At 47.3% G+C, this 27,497-nt stretch overlaps 1 long non-coding RNA gene across 1 annotated transcript in view; it reads left to right on the forward strand.

Moving 5' to 3' along the window:
- LOC115294323 overlaps positions 1-27,236 on the forward strand; it is a 38,939-nt gene extending 11,703 nt beyond the window's left edge. Inside the window, exons 3-4 of the long non-coding RNA XR_003909813.1 lie at positions 7,709-7,986; positions 26,803-27,236. This is a non-coding gene — a long non-coding RNA (uncharacterized LOC115294323). The remainder of the gene's footprint in view (positions 1-7,708; positions 7,987-26,802) is intronic.
- The last annotated feature ends 261 nt before the right edge of the window (positions 27,237-27,497 follow it).

Here is a 27,497-nt window from a genome sequence, read left to right on the forward strand (position 1 = left end):
CGTGTGTGGTTAGGCCGGGGTGGGGAGCCAGCCCCTGGAGCCTTCAGAAACAGGCCCTTCCCAGCCCCAGCAGTGATTAAGGTCCTTGTGGCTGGTTACTCGGCAGCCAGGCCGGAAGAAAAAGCCCATAATTAACAAGCTGGCACTCACACAACCACATGTCGGCACGCCCAAGTGCTGGGATAGCTGTCTGTCAGTTGTAGCTGCTGGTGGAATTTTTTAGACAGCTGGGCTCAAGCCGGGAAATGAATATAAGTTACATTTCTATGCATCGTTGTTCGTGGTGGTAAAAAAAATTAATCAGTGACATAGCTGTGACACATACTCATTTAAGAGTCTACAGAGAAATGTTCATTTGTCAGAGGCAGCAAAGAAGAGATTATGTGTCAGCTGGGGAGGGGTGAAATATTTATACAATGGCTAATAAACACCGGTGTGCAAGGGGGTCAATTGATTGTGTCAGTGGCCACATGACAAATACATCATTGAGCAGCCATGGGCACTACCCCTGTGCCCGGGGGCTCCATTCTGATGACAAATACACAACGTGTTACTGTTAACGCTCCCCATCGACCACTGGCTCGGCCCTCTTTGCCGACTGGGCAGCCACAGATTACTAGGAAGCAGAACTCCCATGGAAGCCGCCTACCCCCAAATTCATTAAGTTGAACTTGAAGTTGGTAAATTACTCCCCGAATACCAAAACAGCTGCAAAAAAAATCATTTCTTTGTGTATGTGCTGTTTTTCAAAACTTCATGTTTCTGAATTTCAGAAGGCCCTGAAAATGATTGGCCTTGTTCCCTGTCTCCACCAAGACCATAGACCAGCACTCCGATGCAGACCTCACTCTGCCCCATCCCCTCATGGGCACAGTGGTCTTTCTGGGCCTGGACCCCGACCTGTCATTGCCTAAGGGGACGGTAGTAGGGTTAAGACATTTGTCATCCCCAGGGAGGAAGCCCTTGACTCTCACCTCCCTGTATGGACTTGTGAGAATGGCCATCAAGCTTTTCAGAAGGGGATGGACATCCTATCAGCAATGACCACTACTAGTTTTTGAGCCCCAATCACATGCTAGGCCCTGTGTACATACATTATTTCCGTGAACCTTATACAACCCTTGAGGTAGGACCAGCTGTATAGCAAGAAAACCAAAACTCAGTTTGTCTAAGGCTCCCAATTCCATGATTGGAGGTGGGAGTCCAACCAGGTAGGACTCTGGGGCACAGCCTTCTTGACCCTGGCTTGCCTGTTCCACCATGTTGGAGCTATGTGTCTCATGGTTAACACCCGAAATTCTTTTTTTTTTTTTAGCTTAATTATTTTGAGAGAGAGAACACGCGAGCATGAGTGGGGAAGGGCAGAGAGAGAGGATCCCACTGCAGGCTCCACGCAGTCCATGCAGAGCCCAACATGGGGCTGGATCCCACGAACCAGGAGATCATGGCCTCAGCTGGGATCAAGAGTTTGACACCTAACTGACTGAGCCACCCAGGTGCCCCTACCACCTGAAAATCTTAATCCTCACAGTGAAACAATTCAGGTTCTAAGGGATTAATTTATAACCTAGAAGACTGTAAACTTGTGAAGGCAGAGGCTGTGTCTGAAGCTCTTTGCTTACCGCATTCACTCTAGAAAATCTTGGCTGATTCTAACTCTCATCTTAACTGGGGAGGGTAGAGCCACTCCCAGTCCCCCAAATGCCTCCACCATCCTGGCTGAGAACTATGGGACTTGTTCCCCACCCCTCCTCCCCTCTGCCTGAGAGGCCCCCTCCCCTCTTCTGCACCGCTCCCAGGCTGGAGCCTGCTGCCAGATGCTATAATGCCCCTATCATTCCTGTGAGGGCATCCAGCATCCAACACCGTCATTTGATTTGGAATGGGATGACACCCTGAGAAAACAGTTGCAGATGAAATTTCACACATATCTGTGAATGTGGAGATTATAGATAAGCACACGTTGCAGCTTGTTTTTACTTTTTAAAATGAGATTCCTCCCTTACGAAGTGGTATTCCATTTTAGATTTCCCATTGTGGAACTGTTAATAATGATAATATTAATGATGGTTATCATAATGTAAGTTGTGTTTATTGAGCATTTATTATATGCTAAGTGCTTTTTGTGTTCTTTTGTATAATCCTCACAATCCCATTTTACAGATCAGAAAACCAGAGAAATTAAAATTTTCCCACGGACACACATAGCTAGTAGGAGCTGGGATTTGAACCTAGGTGTACCATCTGCAGAGCGCCTGGACTTTTACCCATTAAGGTGTGAGTTCTCTCCTATTGCACAGTCATGGCCCCACCCAGCCCAGCCCCTGATTTTAGCCGTGTTGAAGTAGTCTAGCTCCACAGTTGGTCTTGTTCTCTTTGCATCCGGGCCTTTGCAAATGCTGTCTCCATCATCTAGAATGCCCTTCCTCCTGTTTGCGCTCAGGTGGGTCCCTTCCTAGGGGACCACTGTGGGGATGCTTCGGCTCTCACATCTTACCCTATCCACAAGCCATCCCTCTACCCTGGCCTCCATAGTCCCCCCAAGTTCAACCAAAGGTGCCCTAGAAGCCTGCCCTCCCCACATTCCCACAGCCTACAGGGTGGGCTCCAAGGGTCTAGGACAAAAAGTGACGGGGAAAGGCCTTGCACAAGAGTGGACCATATTCCCAGTGCCAGACACATCCTCCATGTAGCCTCCACAGCATCCTTAACACAGTCCTGACCAGATCACTGCCCTGCCCCATGCTCCTCTCCAACACTGCACAAGCCTCACTCTTCCTCTTTCCTCCAGCCAAACTGTCTCATTTATGGGGTCCCTGAACAGGTGCTACTCTTTCTTGCCCTTGGCTCTTTCTGCTTGAAGCATCCTTCCTGCTTTCTCTGTTGACTGCCCGCTATTTATCTTTCAAGATTCATTTTGGTTTCCTCTTCCTCTAGGAAGCCTTCCCAAACTTCTTGAGCCTGAGCTAGCTTCCCCAGAGCAGGAGACTGGGATACTGCCCACTGTGGTATTCCTAATGCCAGGAATGGACAAAGGCCTCAATGAATGTCAAATGAATGTGTGAGTGAATGAGTGATCTGGAAATGCAGAGAACCACAGAAAAGAGAGATCCCTAAGAATCCCAGACTCCAGGAGAGGAGATTCTGCAGGTTTTGGTTCTGAGAAGGAGCCTCCATCAAGCCAGGGAGATCCTAAGCATGGGCTTCAATTTCGATTGTTCAAACAGACCAGCATTGTGCCCTGGATGTTAAAAGCTTCGTGGCCCTAGGAAAGTTACTTAACTTCTCTGAGCTTTGGCTGCATCATCTGTAACATGGGGGCTAACAATATTGCCAACATCATAAGGTTGTGTTGGGAATGAAACGGGTAACACAATTCAAGTTGTATATATGCTCTTGACAGCTATTGTTGCTGCTGCTGTTGAGAGACTGACTAGGCAGAGGGGCTGAGAGGGGTGGGCTGTATATGCTACTCCAGGGTCCTGGGCAAGGGGATAATTAAGAGGAACCTGTATCTGGGACCCAGCTTTGGCCCCCACAGGCTGTGTGACCTTGGTCAAGAGTCTTCCCTCTCTGAGTCTTGATTTTCTCCTCTACAAAAGAAGGACATTAATTTCCCTTCCAGTAACTACCCACTAGGATTACTGTGGGAGATCATATGAGATAATATATGTGAAAAAGCTTTGAAATGTGTTCAGGGCTGTATAAATGCAAAGGATTATGCTTATCTACAGGCAGTTTGTAGGGACTTAATTATTCATCAGCATTTGCAGGCACAGAAGCTCCGGGGCAACCCTGTAAATGTTCCCTTGGTAGCCCCTTGGTAGAGAAAGGGCCCCACGGAGAAACTGAGGCTGTGTTGTCGGCATGTGTTCTGAGGCCCTTGGCAGTGGAGAGTAGGTGGCACTGAGATCGGACAGCACTGGTACCTTCCTGCCCCCGACCAAGGGCTGATCCCTGGTTCTAGGGCTTCTACGATCCACCCTTGCAGAGGTGGGAGTCTGCCAAGAGGGAGAGGAAACTCCTTGGCTTCAGGTGCGAAGGGTTTCAGAGGCTGCCAGGAGCGGCTCTTCTGGGTTTGCTCCTGGCGGCTCCTCAGGCTGGAGGAGCTAGAGACAGGCAGCAGCTGGCAATGACTCGGCATTTGCAAGGCCTAGCTGGCTGGCTAGGGAAAGGGGTGCTCGGCCTCCCAGTATTCGCAGGCCCAGAGCTGTGTTCGTTGGAGGGTAGAAAAGAGTTGGTCACAGGCTTCCCATGTTGACCTGCCCTCCAGAAGCTCAGAGCAAGCCCAACTTTTCATCAGGGATAGACAACCAAGCCTGAAATGGCCCAGCCAGAGGAATGTCCCTAGCAGGGCATGGCCTGGGAGTTGATGGCTGTGGAGGGAGGGGATAAGAATGAGTTGGAAAGCAAAGACCTGGCCCTGAGATGTCAGAAGTCATTCCTCTGAAGACAGGAAAGGAGGGTCAATGGGAGGGACTAAAAGAGGAGGCATGGCGTCCCAGTGACATCCATTCATTTATTTACTCACCCAAAATATACCTTGAGCACCTACTATGTAGCTGAAGATAGAGCCGTAAATAAGAGAGAGCTATCATGACCTTGTGGAGTTTAGTCTTGCAAAGGAGACGAATACCAAGCATGTACATTCCCCAAGGGAAGTGCAGGAGGCTTCAGAAGGGCAAACAAGAGGCTCCACCCAGCCTCCACAGTGGAAAGGCCTTTCCTGAGAAACGAGGTTTGAGATGAGGCTGGAAAGAATCAGCCAGAATGGGGGTGGATTCAGTTCAATTTGACAAATATTTATGGATTATCTACTTGTGATGAACGAATACACCAAGTCTTTGTCCTCAAGGGGTTAGAGTTTGAAAGGAAAAGTGTTCTAGGGGGAAAGAACTGCATGTGTGAAGACAAAGGCATGAGGGGCCCAGGATACCACAGGAGCCACTGGGAGCTTGGGTGCAGAGGGCAGGAGAGGTGAGAGGCAAGGCGGGAACAGAAGACTCACAGTGGGCCATATAGGGCATTCGGGGCTTGTCCCAAGGCAGTGAATGAGATGCTTAGATGTGCAAGCTTGAAAAGCCACTCTCAAGTATCCAGTGGCCCCAGGGGCAGATGACAAGTCACATGCGGGAGCTTCTGTCCCACATTCCCTGCTATCGGGCCAGGTGTGAAGGCAGGGCAGGGTGTATCTAGGCTGCATGTCTAAACTCTGTCAGACTCTGTCTGTCACTGACCCAATGTGGGAGGGACTGAGTAAGTGCGTCTGCCTCACGCCTCCTCACACTTTTATTAGCGTTGGTGAGCTAGCCGTGATCATCAATAGTCCTCACGTGGGCCTGGCGCCTCTGTCCATTTGAGTTTCACAAGAGATCTGTCCAGGAGGCAGAGCCAGTATTCCTACTCCCATTTTACAGATAATGATATCAGTAACAATAGCTGACATTATTGAGTGTTTAACTGTGTGAAGACCGTGTGCATATACCACCTCCTTCAACAGCCTAGTAACCGCCTCCATTTTACAGAAGAATTTACGGAGAGCTGTCCAAGTGCACACAGCTTGTAAAAAGCAGAGCTGAGACCAGAACCCCGTCCTCCTGATTGCCTGTCCAAGTCCCAAGTCATCCTAGCCTGTCTGTCTCCTTTCATTTCCCCTCTTGTTGCTGCAATCTTTCTGAGTAGGCAGTAACCTGGTAGTGCGGGTACAGCCCCATCTCCTGAGCTCAAATGGTGAGCCCCTACACCGTGTCTCCCCCCCACCCCTGCCTCAGCCCCTGCTGGACAGTGCTCCTGAAAACCTGAGCCTCTGTGCCTGAATCCTTCAGGCACTGGTGTTCTCTTAAATCTTTCCAGAGCAGAGACCCCTCCTGCTTTCATCTCAGAGCCTCACTTGGTCAAAACAGACAGGAGAAGCAGGATCGATGTGCAGAGAACTCAGTAATAATCCCCGCGCAGGCAGTCAGGCTTCTGTATAAAGACAGATTAAAAACTCATTGGGTTGAGATAAGGAAATAATTCAGCCGGTTGGCCACAGTGGGAAAGCCTGAGGCTGCAGGTGCTGGTAGTGGTACATGTGAGGGGGTGGCCTTGGGAAACTGCACTTCCCCCACCGTCATTTCACCCTCAGAGCCACCTTTGCTGCCTGCCTTGAAGCCAAAGCTGACAAATCCCAGTCCCCCAGGGAGTAGTGAGGGGGAGGCAGGCTGGGGGAAGCCGAGAGCACAGTTGCTGCCTAGCTCCACACCCTGGTTTATTTCCTCCACAGCACTGAAATTATTTTGCTCATTTATTTGTTTACTGGTGTGCTGTCTGTCTCCTCACCCGGGCTGTAAGCCCCACGAGGCCAGGGACTTGTTGGTCTTGTGTACTGCAGTGTCCCCAGCCCCCAGCACACAGTAGGGATTTCTTAATAACTGTTGAGTAACTGAATGCGCGGGTTGGAATCCTGGCTCTTACCACGTACTTCTAGGTCTATGATCTTGCTGGCCTCCGTCCCCTTGCCTGAAAAATGGGCCCGGTAGTATGCTCCAAAGATCTCAACCCTGCGCCTGGCTCCTGTGAAGGTCTGGATAAGGATTGTTCAACTGTTTAGAAAAGAAAATTGAAAATTTGTCTGACACGTGAGTCGCCATCAGGGGGCGCCCTTGTGCAAGGCGCTCGGCGAACTGCGCCCTCCGCTGGCTCCGGGGTGAGTGCAACCAAGGCCTCCCCCTAGTCTTCCGCCCCCACCTTTGGGGTGGTTACCTCCTCCCCATGCGGTCCCATTCACACACCCACTCCAACTCCGGCGTGCGTGCCTGCTCCGAGGACCGGTCTCCGCAGCCCTGTGTCCCCCTCCCCCTCGCCGGTCCCAGACTCCTTCCACCCACGCGGCCCCATATGCTGGAAGAGCCTCCCACTCCCCATCTGTCGAGCCACTTCCTCGCCGCCATCCCCTCCTCCGGGAAGCTGGTCGTGATTGCGGGGTGGAGGAGGCCCGACGTCTTACGGAACAACTTCTTCCATGCCCCATTCCCCCAACCACCGGGCTTTGGAAAAATGCCCTCTGCCTTGTGCGCAAGAACCCAAGGGCCAACCTCTGAGCCTGGAGTCGGGATGTGCAAACCGATGCAAGTGAGAACCCTGTGTGTGCTTCACTCCTGTGGGCAAACGTGCTGAAGCGGGGAGTTGGAGGGCCTGGAAGAACCCCTAGTGTCAGGGGGACTGACTGGGGGTCTGCTCCTCGGCCCTGAAGGCCCTGCAGCACGCAGGTGACAGATCCCGGGGTCAAGCTCCCAGGCCGTCAACTCAGTGACCCGAGCAGGCACTCAGAAGGCGCGCGCGCGCGCGCGCGAGAGAGAGACAGAGAGAGAGAGAGAGAGAGAGAGAGCAATAGTCACTAGGGGCGGACGCAGGGCTGAGTGAGCACGGTGTGGGGGAACATAGCCTGCTTTTCTTGCCTGAAGGACCGATTTCTTTTTCGCAGATTGATTATAGCTGTGCCTCTGTGTGTGTGTGTGTGTGTGTGTGTGTGTGTGTGTGTGTGTGTATGTGTGTGTTCTTTCGGGTGTTGTTAGTTTTTTTTTAAATATACCTTGCTTGTCTAATGAACGTTTGATTGCACCTACATCCGGAGGCTGTTTCAATGAAAGGTGAACGCTCCAAGAGGGAAATAAATAAATAAAGGATCATTTCCCCATCCTCTGACCCCCTCCTCTCCCAACAACAGCTCTCCATCCACAGCTGTCTTCTGGAGCCTATGCCCCCTGAAAGAATTCTGTTCCTGTTTGAATGTTCCCATGTAAATGCTGCTGCTCTCCGGAGGAAATCACACCCTTCAATCGGTCACTCCCAGAGCTTTTATTAAGGGTGTGAGGGGGGAGATGAATGAAGGGACAGAAGCTCTCGGGAAGAGAAGAAGCCCTCCTGCCTGGCCTGAAAGCTGAACTGCGGATTTGCTCACCCACTGAACCAATGCCCACTGTGTGCCTGGACTTTTGCTGAGAGGTATGGATACAGGGAAAGCAGGCACAGGTCAGTAACGGTGTCATCATTTCAGCGCATCAACTATTTGCTTAGCATCCCTGGACCGCATTTTGACCCTGAGGAATTAAGCTCGGAGAGCTACAGTTTCCTCACCTGTAAAATGGAGATAAGGGGCACCTGAGTGGCTCAGTCGGTTAAGTGTCCAGCTTCTGCTCAGCTCATGATCTCCAGGTTCATGGGTTCAGGCCCCGAATCGGGTTCTCTGCTGACAGCTCAAAGCCTGGTGCCTGTTTCAGATTCTGTGTCTCCCTCTCTCTGTACCCCTCCCCCACTCATGCTCTGTCTTTCTTTCTCTCTCAAAAATAAACATTAACAAATATTAAAATGGAGATGAAAATGAGATCACAGGTGTAAAGTTCTTAGTACGGTGCCTGGCACAAAATAAGCACTTGATAAATAAATGCTATTATTATTATTATTATTATTACCACCATTATTATTATCTACTATGTAGGTAGATATACAGCAGTGTAGGGGCTGTCAGAGGCAAAGCATTGGGGCACAAACCTAGCTGAACTCTGTCCCATCCACACCTCAACAGATAATTGCTGAATGCCTAGGTACCGACCACTGTTTTCTGCCTATGGACACAGTGGTGAGACAGGTAGACCTGGCCTCCATGCACAGAGAGCTGTGTGTAGTACAGGAGATCAGATCCCTAAATAGGCTATTTGGTGGCAGGGTGGTCAGAGCTATAATCCAGCAAGCACAGGAAGCTGTGGGAGCTCAGAGCAGGGGGTACTTTACCCTAACTGGCTTTCCAGCAGAAGGCAGTTTAGCCAGACAGAGGTGTGCAGGGTGGGGTGAGGATGTGTGAGGGATGGAAGGGAGTATGTTCTAGGCATGTGCTGGAAGGCACAGAGGTTAAGAGAATGAGCTCACGTGTGGTGGTAGAAATGAAGTTTCAGTTTCTCATCATGGTGAACAGACAGGTTTGGGAGAAAATGCCTGGATTCAAATCTTCAGTCTGCTGTTTCCCAGCTACATGACCTTGGTCATGTTATTGAACCGCTCTGTGCCTCAGTTTCCTATTCTGTAAAATGGGTATATTCCTAATAAGGACTTAATAATCATGCCCATTTCATTGGATTGTTGTGTACAGTAAATGAAATGATATCCATAAAGGGCTTAGCCCAGGCCTGGCATAAGGTAAGCATTCAATAACTGTTAAATAGTAATATTATTCACTGTTGTTGAAGATTAGACCACAGCACTGGGAGGTGAGTGGGAGGTTCAGATGATGAAGGACTTTATAGTCCATGTTAAGGTGTTTGAACAAACCTAAAAGTGATGGGGAATTAGTGGAGGAACAAGATCAAATCTGCAGTCATCCTTGGCATCATTTTGGACTCCTCTCTCTCTCTCTCTCTCTCTCTCTTTTTCTGGGCTTTCTTTCACACTCCACATCCAATTCATTAGCAGATATTGTCAGCTTTCCTGTCATAAATCATCCAGTGTCTGACCGCTTCTTACCACTTCCACAGCCACCACGCTGGTCCAAGCCATCACTGTCTCCCCCCACACTGTTCCAGAGGCCTCCTAACTGGTCTCTCTACTTCTCCCCTTGTCCCCCTACGATCAATTCTCCGTGGAGCAGCTAGAGGGATCCCATTAAAATGGAAATCGAATTGTGTCACTTCTCTGCTCAAACCCTCCAATGGCTCCACATCTTTCTCAGATCAATGCCAAAGTTTTTAAAATGGCCTACAAACCCTGCAAGGTGTGGCCTCTGGCCAGATCTCTCCCTCTTCTCTGACTCCTCTAGCCTCGCTGGTCTCTGTGCACGTCCTCAAAACAGGAACTTGCCAAGCAGAGTCCCAGCTGAGGATTTTGCACTTGCTGTTCCATCTTCCTGGAAGAGCCTGGTATCATCAAGGTCACTCCCTTTCTTCCTTCAGATGTCTGCCACCCCATCTTTCAAGTAAGAGACCTCTCTCCTGCCTGAGCACTCCATATTTCCCTCCTCTCCTTTTTTCTTTCCTTGACAGTTATCACTCTCTAGATACTATATATTGACTTGGATTGTTTCTTATTGGTCCTCCACCTCCCTGCTAGAACGTAAGCTCCATCAAGGCAAGGGCTTTATGTTATTTCTTGCTGTGCCCCAGCATACACAACAGCGGCATGGCACATAGTATGTTCTCGATAACTATTTGTTGAATGAATGAACGAATGAATAAATGAGTATGCATCACAGAAAGACCACTGTGTTGCAGTGTACGGAGTGAATGGGGTGGGGTGGGGTGATAGTGGCAGCAGGATGGGGAACTTGGTAATTTCCCCAGAGAGGGCTGACAGTTCACATGGGCCAAGGTGGCAGAGCTGGAGAGCAGTGCAGGGTCTGGAGAGAGACTTAGATGTCTGCAGAGTTTGGGGACTGTCCAGCTGTGAGAGAAAGGATGAAGTGAAGGACCGTGATGTTGCCCCATTTTTGGTCTAGACATCTTGATGAACAGCGGTTCCTGGGACTGAGCTGGGGAAGGGGAAGCAGCTTGGGCTTAGGGGTTTTTGATATAAGCCTATCTGAACCTCAGTTGTCTTATTTGTAGAATGAGAAGGATTCTACATCCCCACTTTCTGATTTCTGGGGTGGTTGTGGAGACTGAGATAAAGGAAGTGGAAGCCCTTTGTGTGAGTGTCTAGTGGGTTTCCATATGTGAAGGAGCGTTAGTATTGGTATTAGAAGTATTATTAGTAGTACTATTAGTATTATTATAAAAATCCATCATTTGGAGAGATCTGACAGGCAAGTGAGATGAGAACCTGCGGCAGAACCTAATCAAATGCCAGCCTAGGTCAAAGCAAATGCCAGAAAGCACGATTCAGTCGATATATGCAGTGGGTGGTCAGGGAGGGAGAGAACATTGCAGCCTAAGCTGTTGGAGGCTGTTCAGAGGAGGGAATTGGCTGGATCCTGGGTTGGGGAAAAGGGGAACAAGAATAAAGATTGGGGCTTGGCGAGAGACCTGTGAGCAGAAAGGCCATAGGGCGGCTTGGAGATCTGGTGGTATGCAGGGACCTTGGACATAAGGCGGATGATTTGACCACCAGTGGACCTTCTCCCTCCCTCCACCCGCCAAATGAGTGAATCATGGGGATCCTCAGGCAAGGGACAGAAAGGACAAATCTTGGGTGACCGAGCAGAAACCCCACCCTCCACCCCCTAATCCCTGGACCCAATGAGGTATCAGGAAACTGTCCCAGCCAAGAGAAAGAGTAGATGGGCAAAGAGGGGAGGGAAAGATTGGGGCAGCCGAGCTTCCTGTCCAGAGTCAAAGAGGGTTGAGGAATCAGGGGCTGGAGATTTCCTTGGGCAGCCATTAAAGGAGGGCAGGGTCGATCTGGTTTTTGGTTTCTGTTCAGGGGTGTGGGGCCTGGTCCCCAGCCTTGCAGAGGGACTGACTGACTGGGGGACCCAGGCAGCTTCTTCTCTCCTCATCGAGTAGGAGCTGCACGCCACCCTGCTGCACCCTCCATAGTGCTAGGGAGGATCAGAGCTCGGTCAGGATGAGACACTTGTGTCCTCCACAGTGGTGGACCCACCCATGGGATGGCTGGTTCTCAAACTGGTTTATGAGTTGTGATTACTTGTTCCCACTTCTAAGAATGTTTCCCCCCACCTCAAACCTGGCCGCTTGTGAGCCTTCATCCATTGACCAGTTCAGGTCTCAGGCCCTCTCTGGCCACCTTGTCTCAGGTAGTTCTCCCACTCCCTCCCTGTCACCCCATCTGCTTCCCTAGAAAGCCTGTGTTGCCATCTGAAACCATATCTTCTACTATCTTATTATAATTCCTTGTATGATTCCTTGAACTGGATTATAAACTCTGCGAGACTGGGACCCTAGCCTTTCCTGTTCATCTCTCTCTCTCTTCAATACCTAGAATAGTGCCTGGCACATACTAGATGCTTAATAAATTATTTGGAAAATGAAGGAGTTAAGTGCATGAAGGAATTCATTCCCCTATCACTCACACTCAAAAAGGACAAGGAGAAATGATATATATGTGAGCACATAGGTATGGCCATGGAGTACCTCTAAAGAGGTTGGGCACAACCCCAAGTTGCAAGACAGTGTGTGTATGTGTGTGTTTTGGTGAGAAGAAAGAAAACCAGTTTTCTGCTGAGGTTTCTGCTGTATCAAATGAAGGGACTCCCAGAGTCCTGGTCAAAAGCCAGCTTATTTGGGGCAGTGGGAGAGGAGAAATGAAGAGGGATTCTGAAGGTGCCCTTGAAGTATGTGGCCTTGCAAAACCTCATACTGCCCTCTGGGGGCACCCAACCAAGTATGCCCACATCATCCCCACAACTTCCAGACCAACTGAACACCACCCCCCACCATGCTACCCCTCCTACCAGAGAAGGTGTCAATGTGAAGAGGGAGAATTTGCCCTCTCAAGTGTGACCTGGGATTGGTGATGAATACCAGAGATGGTAGGATCAACTAGAATAACATGTCACACGGTGAGCTGCGTTCAGGAATGCTGGATTGGGTAACTGGCAAATTGAAAGGCTGCTTCATACTATAATGGTTAAAGAAAAAGGGAATTATCTCATGCCTTTCTTTTCGTCTATCAAGGTGTCAGCATATGCTAATTACCTGGCAGAGGCTTCAACGAGAAGAGGAAGAACAACTATTATATTTCTGAGGAAAGATTTATCTTGTGTTATTGGCGCCAGTTGGAGGAGGAGGTGAGGGTAGTAGGGGGTCAGAGAGGCAAAGTGAGAACTGTTCCTGGACTCCAATGGAATTGAAATGCCTTTGAACTGAGACTTCTCTCCTAAGATTAGAAATAACAAACCTTTTTGGGAGAGGCTTTGCCCTGAGCTTGTCAGGGGAGGGGACAGGATGGGCTCGGTCAGGATGAGACACTTGTGTCCTCCACAGTGTCCAAGGAGGCCTCCAGTGTCCAAGGAGATTGTGGGAGGTTCAAGCCCGGTGCAGCTGGCTGAGGAGGGCATGTGAGACTCCTCCATTCATTCATTGATTGATTATCCATTGACTGATTACATTAACAGAGAGTATAAGATGGGGGAGGAGGTTAAGAAACACAAGCATGGAGTCAGGCAAATCCTGGTTCCACCGCCTCTTAGCTGTGGTCCCTGGCACATCTTTCAGAGCCTCTGTTTCCTCATCTGTGAGGAAAATAATACCCCATTTATACGGTTCCTATCACAACTAAATGTGGTCATGAAGGGAAGTGCTTAGTGCAGTTCAATAATAGCAGCTGTGGATATGGTTATTCAACAAATATTTTCTGAGTGCCTACTGTAGTTCACGACACTGGGAAACCAAGGCTGAATAAGATGGCGTTCTGCCCTCAAAGAGCTTATCACAATATGGAGGCTCTGTGTCTCCTTTGGCTCCTGCTTTCTCAGAGGTCCCAGAAAGTGGGGAAAGGTGGAGGGAGGGACAGGGAAAGGTCCTCAAGCCTTAAGTAAAGCTATGATAGCACCCATAATAATAATAATAATAATAATAATAAAATAGCAACAGCTAACTCAAATTGAATGCTTGACATGTATGAACTCAAAGGGAGATCTGGTAGGTGGAGGCCAAAGGATGAGTCCAAGATCTGAAAGAGAGGGGATGGGCTGCCTGCAGGAGTTGCTGGTCAGGGTGTCAGTGCTGGGGATCAGCCCTGGGGCCTGATACCTCTGGGGGCTCTGGGCTCAGGTGACCTGACTTCTCCTCTGTTGATCTCCTGCCTAGGTTGAATCCCAGCCGTCCCCAAGCCCCTCCCTTCCAAATCAATGGGCCTGGAGAAAGTGATCTGGAGAGGGGTAGCCTGCTGTGGTAGGACGGGTACTGGCTGTGGTCGCTGAGGGATCTGTGTTCCAATGTTACTTGTGACATGTCTCAGTTGGGTGGACTTGGGCCAATTCCTTAGCCTTGCTGTTAAATAAAGTTCATAAGGCCTAACTATGGGGTGGTTGGGCGGATTAAGAAGGCATTCAAAGCACCTGGCACACAGTAGGTATTCCCAAATGATGGAGACAATTTCTAAAATTGGCTGTCCTTGTGGACTGTGTCTGATTCAGTGCCAGCCTTAACCCCTGGGGCCCAGAGAGACATTTAGAGCTCGGGGAATGACAGAGAAAGGAATGGGGGTACCACCAGGGGGGTTGTGTGAAAGGCAGAGACTTTGAGCAGGTAATGGCTGTCAGGGACCAGCAAATCACAGGTGTCTCAGAAACAACAGGAGTTACACTCAGACACCAAAGAACAAACACGCAGCACAAGACGTTTTGCCAAAGCAAAGCTGTTTTGATCGTTCCCGGATGTGACATGTATCGCATGAGGAAAGAGAGCCTCTTGCACTAAGGCTGCCTAATTGACAGCCTGCAGCTCCACACAGAGTAGCACAGGGCAGGGTGGGGGATAGGGGCAGGACAGCCCCCCCTCATACTGCCTTGGCCCTCCTTCCCCAGGTCAGCTTTTATCAGCCTGGGCACCCTCAGCTGTGCTGTCGGTGAGGGGAAGGAGGCTCATTATTCCAAAAGCCTCCAGATCCAGCCCGGCCTTTCACCTCTCCAGCCCCATCCTACCTTACTCCTGGAACCCAGGCTCTGTGTCAGTTTAAGTGAACTTTGAAACTTTGCCACATGCACCAGACTGTGTCTCACCTCCAGGCTTTTGCATATCTGTTGTCTCTGCCTTGGATTCCTCTCCTCCTCAACCCTCCCCCCTACTTGGCTAGTATTGGCAAATGCCTACTTAATAACAAAAGTAATAGCAGTTTACATTTATTGAGCACCTACTCTGTGCTAAGTGCTTCCCAAATGTTATCTTGTTTAATCCTCACAACAACAAGGAAAAATAATGATAGTTGACAGGTAGTAGATGCCCACCTTTTGCCAGGCACTGGTCCCAGCACTTTATATGTATTAACTCACTTAATGCTTACAACCCCTTAGGGTACATTACTAATATAATCCCTATTTTACACATGAGGAAACTGAGGCACAGAGTGGTGCAGTGACTTGTCTGGGGGTACTAGTTAGGAAGTAGCAGAGGCAAGTTCCAGCTCAGGAGTTAATCGCCACTACATTTGCCTCCTGCATATCTTTTAAGGATGCAGTCCAGGCACTGTCTCTTCCTGGAGTCCTCCTCTCTCCTTGATTGGGTCAGGAGCTTCCTGTGGGTTTCCATGGCTCTCTATGCTTAACAGCATCTTTCTTTCTTCTTTTTTTTTTTATTTAAAAAAAAATTTGGGGCGCCTGAGTGGCTCAGTCGGTTGAGCGTCTGGCTTCGGCTCAGGTCATGATCGCACGTTCGTGTGTTCGAGCCCCGCGTCGGGCTCTGTGCTGACGGCTCGGAGCCTGGAGCCTGCTTCAGATTCTGTGTCTCCCTCTCTCTCTGCCCCTCCCCGCTCATGCTCTGCCTCTCTCTGTCTCAAAAATAAAATAAAACACTAAAAAAAAAATTTATTTCTTTTTGAGACAGAGAGAAAAAGAGCATGAGAGGGGGAGGGGTAGAGAGACAGGGAAATACAGAATCTGAAACAGGTTCCAGGCTCCGAGCCATAAGCACAGAGCCCAACACAGGGCTCAAACCCATGAACGTGAGGTCATGACCTGAGCCGAAGTTGGAGGCTCAACTGACTGAGCCGCCGGCGCCCCTTAACAGCATCTTTCTGTCCACTCCCTGTGAGCACCTACCGCACTATGACTATCAGAAGTCTGACAACTTCTGATAATAGGGAGAGCATCTGCCTCATTCACTGCTGTGGCCTCCAAGCCTAGTACAGTGCCTGGCACACAGGATGGGCTCCAGATATATTTGTTAAATGCCTGCCTGAATCCTGTTGGGGCACATTCCTGTTCTGGCTCCCCCTTTTCAATCACAAGGACCGCAAAACCCCACTGTATGCACTAACTGGAGTACAAAAATATTCAATCACTTGAGATCTGGGTTCTCATTTTTGTAGGGTTAGTGAGAAACAATATTTTTCCATCCATCTGAATTGGCACAAAAAATAAAGAAGGTAAGACTTCTGCTGCACACAGCTGACTCCAGGCTGCACTGAGGACATTCCAGACAATCACAGGGCAGTCACTTCCTGTTACCGCCGTTTGCTTTTGAGAAGCATGGTTGGGTGTAGGACAGGAGCCCCACACCACTCCTCCATCTTGTTAGATCTGAATTTGCAGTTCTCCAGGGGAGACTTTGGGAAGGAGCTGGGAAGCCAGAGGGGCCCTGGAGAGGGTAAGAGGCTCTGGTTTCACGTGCTTTCTATCCTTAAGCCATCACCAACCAGTGCTCTAGCAAACCTGCACCTGAGTTTACTTTCCCACTGTTGGGGTGCCTCGTTGTTGGCCATCCACCTTTGGTGATGGTACACAGGTAATAAACTCAGGTGCAGAGGAATTGAAGAGATGGACAGCTCCTTTAGAAGAGCAGGATTCATCAAGGGAGCAAGTCCAGGCAGACTCCTTGGAGGAGGTGGCATTTTATCTGGCCTCTGCCCCCTGCTGGCCTTTCCCCTGTGACTACACAGAACTCAGAAATGTCATACGGGTCTTGGCCTGGATTTAGTCTTTGAGTCGATGACAATTTGACAAGATGAGAAACCTGCGGGAGATGAGAAGCAAGTCCTCATCATGGCAGTACTATCCACGCCCACCCCCAGCTATGCAGCCTGCCTGGCCGAGCTGGGAGGTGTGGGAGCCTTACTTTCTTCACCAATAAAATGTAGACAATGATAATACCTTCCTCCTAGGCCTGTGGTGAAGATCAAATGGGAGAATGCAGGCAAAATCGTCTTATATGCTATAAAAGGCTCTGACAAATGCTCATTATTTCTTCCTATTCTTCTGGAATTTATCAAACACTTTATGGGCCCTGCAGGTATTTTTCTGCCTCCATTTGGTGTGGCTTTCTCTGGCCCACGAATCTCCTCTCCTTTCCTGCTGTGCTTTAGGGAAGGCAGGGTGGCACCATGGTTAAAGAGGGAAGGAGGCAGGCTGGTCCAGGCTTGAACACTGACCCCACTTTTTCCTAGAAGGTGACCTGGGGCAAGTCACACAACTTTTCTGAGCCCTTCAGTTTCCTTCTGTGTAAAATGAGTGTGAACATCGAATGTAATCCATAAGGTTGGATGTGAGGCCTAAATGAGTTACTTTGTGCAAAGTTCTTAGGACTGTGCCTATTGTTTAAGAGACGTCTGCTGTGCTGTGGCTCCTGTCATGTTGGGTGGGACTCTACCTTGGTTCTTTGAGTGACAGGATCAGTGGAAAGAGACCCCTGACATAATTTTCCTAGGCTTCCTTGTCTCCACACTCAGGAAGAGAGTAGGTCAAGAAGCAGATCAGGTGTTCATTCATTCAGCAAGCAGTGTTCGAGTGCCTACTCTATGCCAGGTGCTCCTGATGAGTCTAGGCTAAGTCGCAGCTCCCATCCTTGGGAAGCTCAGGCTGCAATGAGGAAGGTCTTTATCATTCACTCATTCATTTGTTCATTCAGTAGGTCGATTACCACCCGTTTGCCTGGGTCTCCCATAGCGGTTTTCAGGTTGGGCTCTGGGGCACACGGCTGGGGGCAAGAGGTGAGGTCCAGCTGGGGTCTCTTGAAGTCTCTGTCTCTCCCGGGTATGTCTTCTCATCTCCAGTCACTTGACCTCAGTCTCCCCAGGTGGTTGTTGGAGGGGCATTTGAGCTGGTTCCCAATCACCTGACCTGCACCAACAATCCAGATTTCTGAGCCAAGATGGACAAATGCTGAGTGACACCCCCATCCCTGCTCCCAGCCCACGCGTTCACTCAGGACTCGGGCATCGACTTCTCAGAGCTCATTAGCGGCTGCACAGCCATTCCCGCATGTCACAGGCTCTTAAAGTCTCCATTACTGAGGGCCCTTGCTCCTCTGTATTTTTAGCCTGCATCTGGAAGACACGGCTGGCGTCTCCTACAGTTATGCATGTCAGGTTCAGCGGTTCCGACAACTCCTCAGGCCTCTGGGCACCTGAAGGTGGGGGCCCCAGATCTGCACCTGGAAAAGAAGCTGGTGGGGGATGTGAGGGTGAGGGGTGGGGCCACGGGTCCTCCTCTCCCATATAATCTCTGGTTCTGAGACTCCACTCCCCAATATGACAGGGTCGAGGGGCCCCCACATATCCAGGTGCAATGGGGCCTACAAAGACAAACAGCTCTTTGGATGACACTAGAGTGAGGATGGTGATGCCAAATTGGCAAGCAAACTCCAAGGCCAGTTGGACATCCCCAAGGACCAGCCACCAGCTCTGCAGATAGGTGGAACAAAGCATGCAGAGGCCACCCAGCAGTGTGTTCTCTAACATGGTCAGGACAGGCTTGTGTCTGCCTGTGGGAGACAGACAAAGCCCCAGCAGCCAGCCCAGCCTGGGGAAGCCGGGGTTCCTCTGGCATCGGGTGAAAACTGCATCTCACAGATGCTGGAAGGCCAGAGAGAGGGCTCTGAGATTAGTTGCCCCTGATGGGGGCACCAGGAAAGGAGAAGAAGGCCACAGCTTGCCTGGGCAGAGTTGGAGGTATCGTGTGGAAGGGAGTGGGGAGCAATCCCACAAAGGGCAGAGGGACGTTCCCCACACCTGAGATGGGAATGGTGTGTGCTCTCATCAGAATCACCAGAGCCTAGACTCTCAGGAAGAGTAAAAACCTCCATCAAGGACACAGCTTAAATTCTCCCTCCCCCACTAGCATATACCCTAAAAGTTGCTAATAAAATAAAGTAATGATAATGAACAGGTATTGCTCTGTTACTCAAAGCTGGGCAGCTTACTAAGTGCTCTCCTTGGATTTCCTGATTATCTTACTGATATTTCACAGGCAGGAACAATTATGACTGTTCCCATCTTACAGATGAGGAAACTGAAGCTTAGAGAGACTAAGCAACTCATCTAAGTTCACATGACAGGTAGGTGCTCAAGAGAAAAATTTAATCCAGAGTCCAGTCTCAGCCTCCAGATGACAAGAAAAGGCAGGAGGTAAGTTCCCACTCAGCAATGACATTTTATGGACCATGTGGAGGAAAGAACATTGATGTGACATGTGAATGTTTTGGTTCTGCTGCCAGACTATGGTTCCAACAAATGCCCGTTTTCCTCTGGGCCTCAGTGAGGGGCTAGAAAGAGGCAGGGGGTGTATCATCGCCACATCATCTGTTCTAGCTCCCAGCTGGCTCTGACAAGATGATTAATAACAAAAACAACAACAATGATATTAGCAAACATTCATGGAGTGTTTACTCTGTGCCAGGCATATTACATGTGCTATTTCATTTAATCCTCTCAGCTCCCCTGTGAGGTCTTTTTCAACAGATGAGAGTAAAGCTCAGGAAGGCTGAGCAACCTGCCTAAAGCCACACAGCTAATAAGTTGTCTGGAATTTGAAATGTGGTCTGCACTTAACTGCTCCCCTATTCTGCCTTCTGTGGGATCGGCCCTGCAATGCCTAAATATTTTGAGAAGCAGGGGCATCAGGTAACCTTTATCAGAGCTGGAAGGAGATGAGGGCGGAGTCTACATGAACTCCAGAAAGCATTTAGTGTTTTCTTTTATCACCCTCCTTATTTTCAGGCTCAGGGAATTCATCTCTTTCCATCCCAGTCCATTCCATTGTCCACTTACCTCCAGGTGCTCTGAGAGCTTCCCAAACACAGGATACCTTCTGAGAGAGGAAGGAGGAAGAGGAAGGCAATGGGGAGACACCAGGCACAGAGACCTGGAGATGGCTGAGCTTTGCCACCATCTTGAATTAACCAAATATTTACTGTGTGCTTGCTCAGTATCCGGCACCGTTCCAGGGCAGAGCTGCCATACATGCTTGTGCAGCACACAACTCTCTAAGGGGCTGTTCATACTGTGGTCATGTGTACCTGACACTGTACTGGGTGCTTAGAACGCCCAGCCTGGTCCCTAACATTACAGAAGATGGAGTCCCATAGGGGTGACAGTCAGATGAACCAGGAATTACCTGCCAGTGTGGCCAGTGTGGTGAGAGAGCAGGAGTAAGGGATATGAGAGCTTGCAGGAGAGGCCCCAAGACTACATTTGGGAAGTCAAAGAAGGCTTCCTGGAAGAAGTGACTTCTAAACAAAGACCTGAATGAAAAATGGAAATGGCCTATGTGACAGGGAAAGAGTGTTCCATGCAGAAGGAAGAGCATAAGTAGCTAATTTTAATACAAGGTGATATAGGCTATAATATTAATATTATATAACAAAAAACCTTGGGAGTGTTTATTTAATAAATCAGTTACTCATTAAAACAAACATTCACCAAGGAGATGGAGAATAGTTATGAGTGGGAGTTACAAAAGTTTCACCCAGAGGGTGCCTGAGTGGCTCAGTTGGTCAAGCATCTTGATTTCAGTACAGGTCATGATCTCAAATGGTTCATGAGATTGAGTCCTGTGTGAGGCTCTGTGCTGACAGCTTGGAGCCTGCTGGGGATTCCCTCTCTCCCTCTCTTTGCCTCTCCCTAGCATGTGCACACATGTGCACTCTCTCAAAATAAATTAACATTAAAAAAAAAGTTTCACCCGGGAGGTGATCCATGAACTGGGCTTGAAGGTTTAGTAAGAGTTTTCTGAGGGGAGGGGCGCCTGGGGGGCTCAGTCGCTTGAGCTTCTGACTTTGGCTCAAGTCATGATCTCACAGTTAGGTTGGGTTTGTGGGTTTGAGTCCCACATGTGGGTCTGTGCTGACAGCTCAGAGCCTGCAGCCTGCTTCAGATTCTGTCTCCTCACTCTCTCTTTGCCCCTCCACTGCTCATGCCTTGTCTCTCTGTATCTCTCAAAAATGAATAATCATTAAAAAAATTTTTTTAAGTTTTCTGAGGAGAAAAGAGGGAGAGAAGCATCCAAAAAGAGAACAATCACATGAGCAAAGTCATATGGTTTGAGTTTTTTTAATAGAAGTATAATTAACATACATATTATATTAGCTTCAGGTGTACAATATATTGATTCAACAATTCTATATGTTAGTCAGTGCTCATCAGAATAAATGCAGTCACCATCTGTCACTATACATTATTCCAATACTATCGACTGTATTCCCTATGCTGTTCTTTTCATCTCTGTGACTTGTTTATTTTATAATTGGAAGTTTGTACCTCCTAATCCCCTTCACCTATTTTACCTGTCTCCCCACTCACCTCCCATCTGGCAACCGCCAGTATTTTGCCTGTATATAAAAATATGGATTTTATTGTTTGTTTATTTTGTTTTGTTTTTTAGATTCCACACAGAAGTGAAATCATCTGATATTTGTCTTTCTCTGTCTTATTTCACTTAGCATTATACTCTAAAGATCCATCTATGTTGTTGCAAATGGCAAGATCTCATTCTTTTTTGTGGCTGAATAATATTCCATTGTGTGTGTATAATACATATTATATACATATATATTTATACAATTTTTATTCATGTATCAGTGGACACTTGGGCTGCTTCCATATCTTGGCTATTGTAAGTAAGGCTTCAATAAACATAGGAATGCATGTATCTTTTCAATTTAGTGTTTCTATTTTCTTTGGGTTAATACTCTAGTAGAATTACTGGATCATATGGTATTTCTATCTGTAATTTTTTGAGAAACCTCATTGTTTTGAGGAGGTTTGAGGAACCTCCACTGTTTTCCATAGTGGCTGCACCAATTTGCATTCCCATCAACAGTGCACAAGGGTTCTTTTTTTTTCTGCATCCTTGCTAACACTCATTATTTCTTATCTTTTTGATTCTAGCCATTCCTATTCTAGTGAGATGGGAGCTCACTGTGGTTTTGATTTGGGTTTCCTGGATGATGAGTGATGTGGAGCATCTTTTCATGTGTCTGTTGGCCATCTGGATGTCTTTGAAAAAAAAATGTCTATTCAGGTCCTCTGTCTGTTTTTAGATCAGTTTGTTTGTGGGTTTTTTTGTGTGTGTATGTGTTGAGTTGTATAAGCTCCTTATATATTTTGGAAACTAACCCTTTTTCAGATATGTCATTTGCAAATATCTTCTCCTACTCCATAGGCTGTCTTTTATTTGATGATTTTCTTCATTTTTAATTTCCTTTCCTTTTTATTTTGGTGTGGCCTCAATAGTTTATGTTTGCTTTTATTTCCTTTGCCTGTGCAGACATATCTAGAAAAATGTTACTAAGGCCATGTCAAAGAGATTACTGCCTGTGTTTTCTTCTAGGAGTTTTATGGTTTCAGATCTCACTTTTAGGTGTTTCATCCATTTTAAGTTTATATTTGTCTAAAGGAAGTGGTCCAATTTCATTCTTCTGCATGTTGCTGTCCAGTTTTCCCAGCACCATTGGTTGAAGACACTTTTTCCCATCATGTATTCTTGCCTCCTTTATCGTAGATTAATTAATTGTCCATAAAATCATGGGTTTATTTCTGGGCTCTCTATTCTGTTCTACTGATCTATGTGTTTGTTTTTGTGCCAGTACCATACTGTTTTGATTATTACAGCTTTGTAGTATATCTTAAAACGGGATTGTGAGACTTCCAGTTTTGTTCTTCTTTCTCTTCTTGATGTCCAGTCATCAAGATTGCTTTGACTGGGTGCCTGGGTGACTTAATCAGTTAAGTGTCTGACTTTGGCTCAGGTTATGATCTCATGGTTTGTGGGTTCAGGCCCCACATCGGGCTCTGTGCTGACAGCTAGCTCAGAGCCTGGAGCCTGTCTTCAGATTCTGCGTCTCCCTTTCTCTCTGATCCTCCCCTGCTCATGCTGTATCTTTCTCTCCGTCTAAAAAATAAATAAAAACATTTTAAAAAAAGATTGCTTTGACTATTTAGGGTCTTTTGTGGCTCCATACAAATTTCAGTATAATTTTTCTAATTCTGTGAAAAATGTTGGTATTTTGATAAAGACTGCACTGAATCTGTGGATTGTTTTAGCTAGTATTTACATTTTCACAATATTAATTCTTTCATACAACTGGAAATTTTGTGGAACATTTCCTGCAGAAAGTGGAGGTACTAGAATACCTTCCCTAGGCTACCCATGGTAGCTCTTTGTGTCTCAAACCTAACTTTCATATATATTATTCATTTCTAACATGACCTCATCAGAGGTTCAGATAGGAATGTTAGATAGGTGCATGAGTGTAGGAATAAGTGGATGGCTGGAAGAAGTAAGGTATGCGTGAATGAAGGAATGTAAGAATGAATCATACTACCAAACAGGTATAGGGTACTTTCTATGCATCAGGCATTGTTCTAAGTGCTTTATATTTATTAAATCATTAAATCCTCATACAACCCCAGAAGGCAGGTATTATTATGTGCACTTTACAAATAAGAAAAGTAGGACATGCAAGGTCGAGTAATGTACCCAAGGCCACACAGCTAGGAAGTAGGGAAGCCAGGGTTTGGACTGAAGCAGTCTGGCTCCAGAGGATGTTACAAATTGAGTCCCAGGAGCAAATGCTGGGAGTTAGGCAGTGCTTCCTTTTTCCAGATATCTTTTTTAATCCATGGTGGTTTCTTGGCTAAGTTTCCTCCTGGCGTGTCCATGGAGCAGACCTAAGTCCTGGGTGCCAGAGTGAGCCTCCTTTGCTGCCCTGGCTAGCTGCAATAGGAAGTACCTGCAAACCTTGTCCAGCACCTGCAACATGCTTGGGACTGAGGACATGCTGCTGTTCCCAGGGCACTAGGTGAGGAGGCAGGACCTCTGGCCTCCTCTGTGGAGAGTGCCTCAGCTCCGGGAGTGCAGGTCTGATCACTGAGCAAGAAGCTGGAAGTTTGCCTTTCAGGTTGATTGTATTAGCATTTCGGAAGAGTTCCCCTTCCTGTGAAGTGCATTAAGGATTCACTCCGGCTGGTCTCTCACCCGGGCAGGCTCATCGCGAAATGCCTCAGATTTCCTAGGAATCCTCTGAGACATTTTGACATTCTGATTGTCACTGCCAACGTGGGCTGCGAAGGAATTAATTGACATGGATGAAACCCTCAATTTCCAAGGGCTGTGTAATAAAATAAAGGTTATTGTATTATTACAGATTCCACCACTAATGAAAAAGGGCTAAAGACCATAATCACAATATGGTAAGATTCTGGGGACTTACCTTGATTTCCACTGGCAAACATCCTAAACTTTAGGGAATAATAATTATAATAGTTATTATTTATAGAGAACTTATGATATGTCAGGCACTCTCCTAAATGATTTATATATATTATGTGTTCCCACAACAACCTTATGAAAGAGGTGTTATTTTCATCTTCATTTGACAAGTGAAGAAACTGAGGCATGGAGAAGTGAAGTGAACATAGTTCATCAGTTGTAGAGTAGCAGTAGACAACCTTGTGGGTAAATACATTCTAATTTCTTGGGGGTGAGGGAGAATTAAAATACTTGGGCGAGCAGGGTGAAGATATTGGCCAAGTATAAGGTATTCTGGGTGATAGAATATTAGGAGTATGTGTGTGCGTGCTTTCCAGACTCTGGGAGAACCCCGCTGCCTTTTCCCTTAGACGGCAGAAATCCATCCATCCACCTGTCCATCCATACAAGAGAGATCCGTCCCTCCATTTATCCAACCATCACCCATCTACCCCTCCAACCATTTGTCTGCCCATCAATCCACTCATCCATTTATTCATCATCCATCCATCCATTCATCTAGTCATATATTCATGCATTCACTTATTTATTCAAATCATGGTGTCCCTGATTGCCCTCCCCAAGCACCTGTCATGGAGATGGGTTCTCTCCTCCTCTGCCAGGGGTGCCTGCTATGACTAATGCAACAAGCAGGGGAGAAGGGGCAGGACAAGAAACCAGGAGATGCAGTGCCAACTCCATAGTTTGTTAAGTCTCTTCAACTTCCTCACCCCCAGTCTCCCTATATGTAAAATGGGGTTGACATCTACGGCTATTGTGAATTTAAAGCAAGCAGATATGTGACATGCTTTGGAAATATAAAAATGCTGCAGGAATTCTTGTCACCATTATCATTGTCATCACCAGTGTGGCATGTATTCTAACCTACAACATCCTTAAGTTTGAGAAGTTGGCATTGTTAAAATGATCCATTTCTGACTTTGTATTGCAAAAAATTCCATAAAATTCACAAATATGAAATTACATTATGCACTTACTCAGTTTTATTATAATCACACCTATTGCATGTCCTCTTGTGGCTAAAGGAAGTGTAGGCTTGTCATTCCCAGCTTTCCAGATAGACCTCTTAGTTATAAGAAGAGAAAAAGCTGTACTTTAAGGAAATATGTACCTGAAAATCCAGGAAAAGATGAAATATCAGGATCAGTAGGAACTGCAGTAAATACAGACCCTATAGACATTGTGTATCAGTCAGCTTACATTAAGATATGCTACAGTAACAAACAACTCCCAAATCTCAGAGGTCTATGAGACATATTTATTTCTCCCTTATGTTGCATGTCTATCAAGGGTCAGCTGCAGCTCTGCTTCATGTTTTCTTCAGTCTGGAGCCCAGGCCAAGAAAGGAGCACACTGGGTCATAAACCTTCCCTTCACATCTTATTGGCCAAAGCAAATCCTATGCCAAGCTTGACATCAGTGGGAAGTGTATTCCTCCTTTAGAAAGGGTACCCCAAAGAGGGAGGACAAATATTTTGAAGGATAATATAACTTTCCATATATTGTAATTGAGCTAAAAAGTAATTTGACCCTCACAGTGGCTTGGCAGGAAGGACCTTGCAGGAGGAGGTGGTTTCTCAGGCAGGTTAGCCTCTCTCTCTGTGTCTACCTCTTGCCTTGTCACCAGCTACTGACTCTCTATACCTTCTTTATGTCTTCTGGCTTCTGCTTTTCTCTGTCTTGAAGGTCCTATTTCCTCATGACTTTGGCTTCCCCTTCATGGTCCCTTTGTCCTCTTTCTTCCTTATGAATTTTTACCTTCTGATTTGCCATGAATTGGCCAACTTTACATTTGGGTGCTGGGAACTGAAATCCAACTAGTTTAAGCAAAATAATAATAATAATAATAAAAGAAAAGAAAGGGGTTTATTGGCTGATACAATTGACAAATCAAAAATAGAACTGGCTTTAAGCATGGCTGGATCTGCTGGCCTCAATGACATCCTTGTCATTTCTCATCTGTCCTTCCTCCTAAGTGTTAACTGCATCTTTGAATACTCTCCAGACCCTGGTTGTCCTGCAATAGACATTCTCTTCTTCTAATGTGGGAGAAGTTTTTAGCTTGCCCTATAGCCTCCCTTACAATTAGCTATGGTTTGGGAGTAATATCTGGGCAATGGATTTTTTAAGGCTTATTTATCTATTTTGAGAGACAGAGAGATAGAGAGCAATTGGGGATGGGGGCTGGAAGAGGGAGAGAGAGAGAGAGAGAGAGAGAGAGAAAATTCCAAACAGTTTTCACTCTGTCAACGCAGGGCTTGAACCCACAAAGTTCCAGATCAGGACCTGAGCTGAACCAAGATTTGGACTGAGCCACCCAGGCGCCCCTGGCTAATGGGATGGAAGTAAAAGTGACTTGTGCAACTTTTGGGTTGTTCCCTTAAAAGGAAAGCCCATGTTTTCCCTTCTGTTTTCCTGCCTTCCGGCTGGAATGTGATCATGGTGTGATGAGAGTAACAACCAGAGGGGCAGAGCAACAAGACAGAAGGAGGCTGGGCTCCTAAGGATTTTTGTGGAGCAGAGCTACTGCATCCTCTTGGGGTTTTATATAAGAAAGAGAGAAACTTTTCTTGTTGGAGCCACTATGAGCCTCTTTGTTACACTGCTTGTCTATCTAGATTCCCTGAAGAGAAAATCTGAATTGACCCAGGTCACCTTTTTCCTCCCACCAGGCCCCAGCAGAGGTTCCTGGCCTGTGGGTCATCCACTACATTCCTGGAAATGGTCCAGTCAGCTGTGGCGATGGAGAGGGGTCCCCGAATACTGTCCCTTTGGTTGCCTTGATGGACAGCAGGGACAGTGTGATTCACACGTCTTCAGAGCCTTCTGTCTGCTTGCTGTAGAGAGGGTGAGTTTCACAGCGAGACCTGTGGGGAGCTCATGAAGCAGGCTAGGTTCTCCAGGCCTGGGGAACGGGCCTGGGGAAACAGAGGACTGGCTGTGGTCTCTGAATCGATTCTCTCCAGCCCCACCCCCAACAGTCTGCCTCTGCAACACGACACAAGGATTCTAGTTGGGTCATCTTCACTGTGCCAAAGGCAAGACAAGCCCTTTAAATTTATTACTTATCCTCAATCGGGATGGACCAGAGTGTTTGTTAATTCCAAACGCCAATAGATGTTGATAAATAATGCTATTAAAATGTATTATTGTTCTGACACTTTGTTATAGCATCTTTCTTCTTACATTTTCCCCATGTAACATTTGCTTTAAAAGGCCCCAGCCAAAAGCCAAACAGCAGTAAAAACTGCACCTAGTCTCCCAGAACATCTTCATTTATGAAACACTCAAAGATTCAGCACTTGGGAAAAGCCTCTGAGATATTCCACTGTTTTGTAAACTTTGCAAAATCTGTAGTTCCTGTGGT

Source organism: Suricata suricatta, chromosome 6 (genome assembly GCF_006229205.1).
Source record: "Suricata suricatta isolate VVHF042 chromosome 6, meerkat_22Aug2017_6uvM2_HiC, whole genome shotgun sequence".
Taxonomy (NCBI): Eukaryota; Metazoa; Chordata; class Mammalia; order Carnivora; family Herpestidae; genus Suricata; species Suricata suricatta.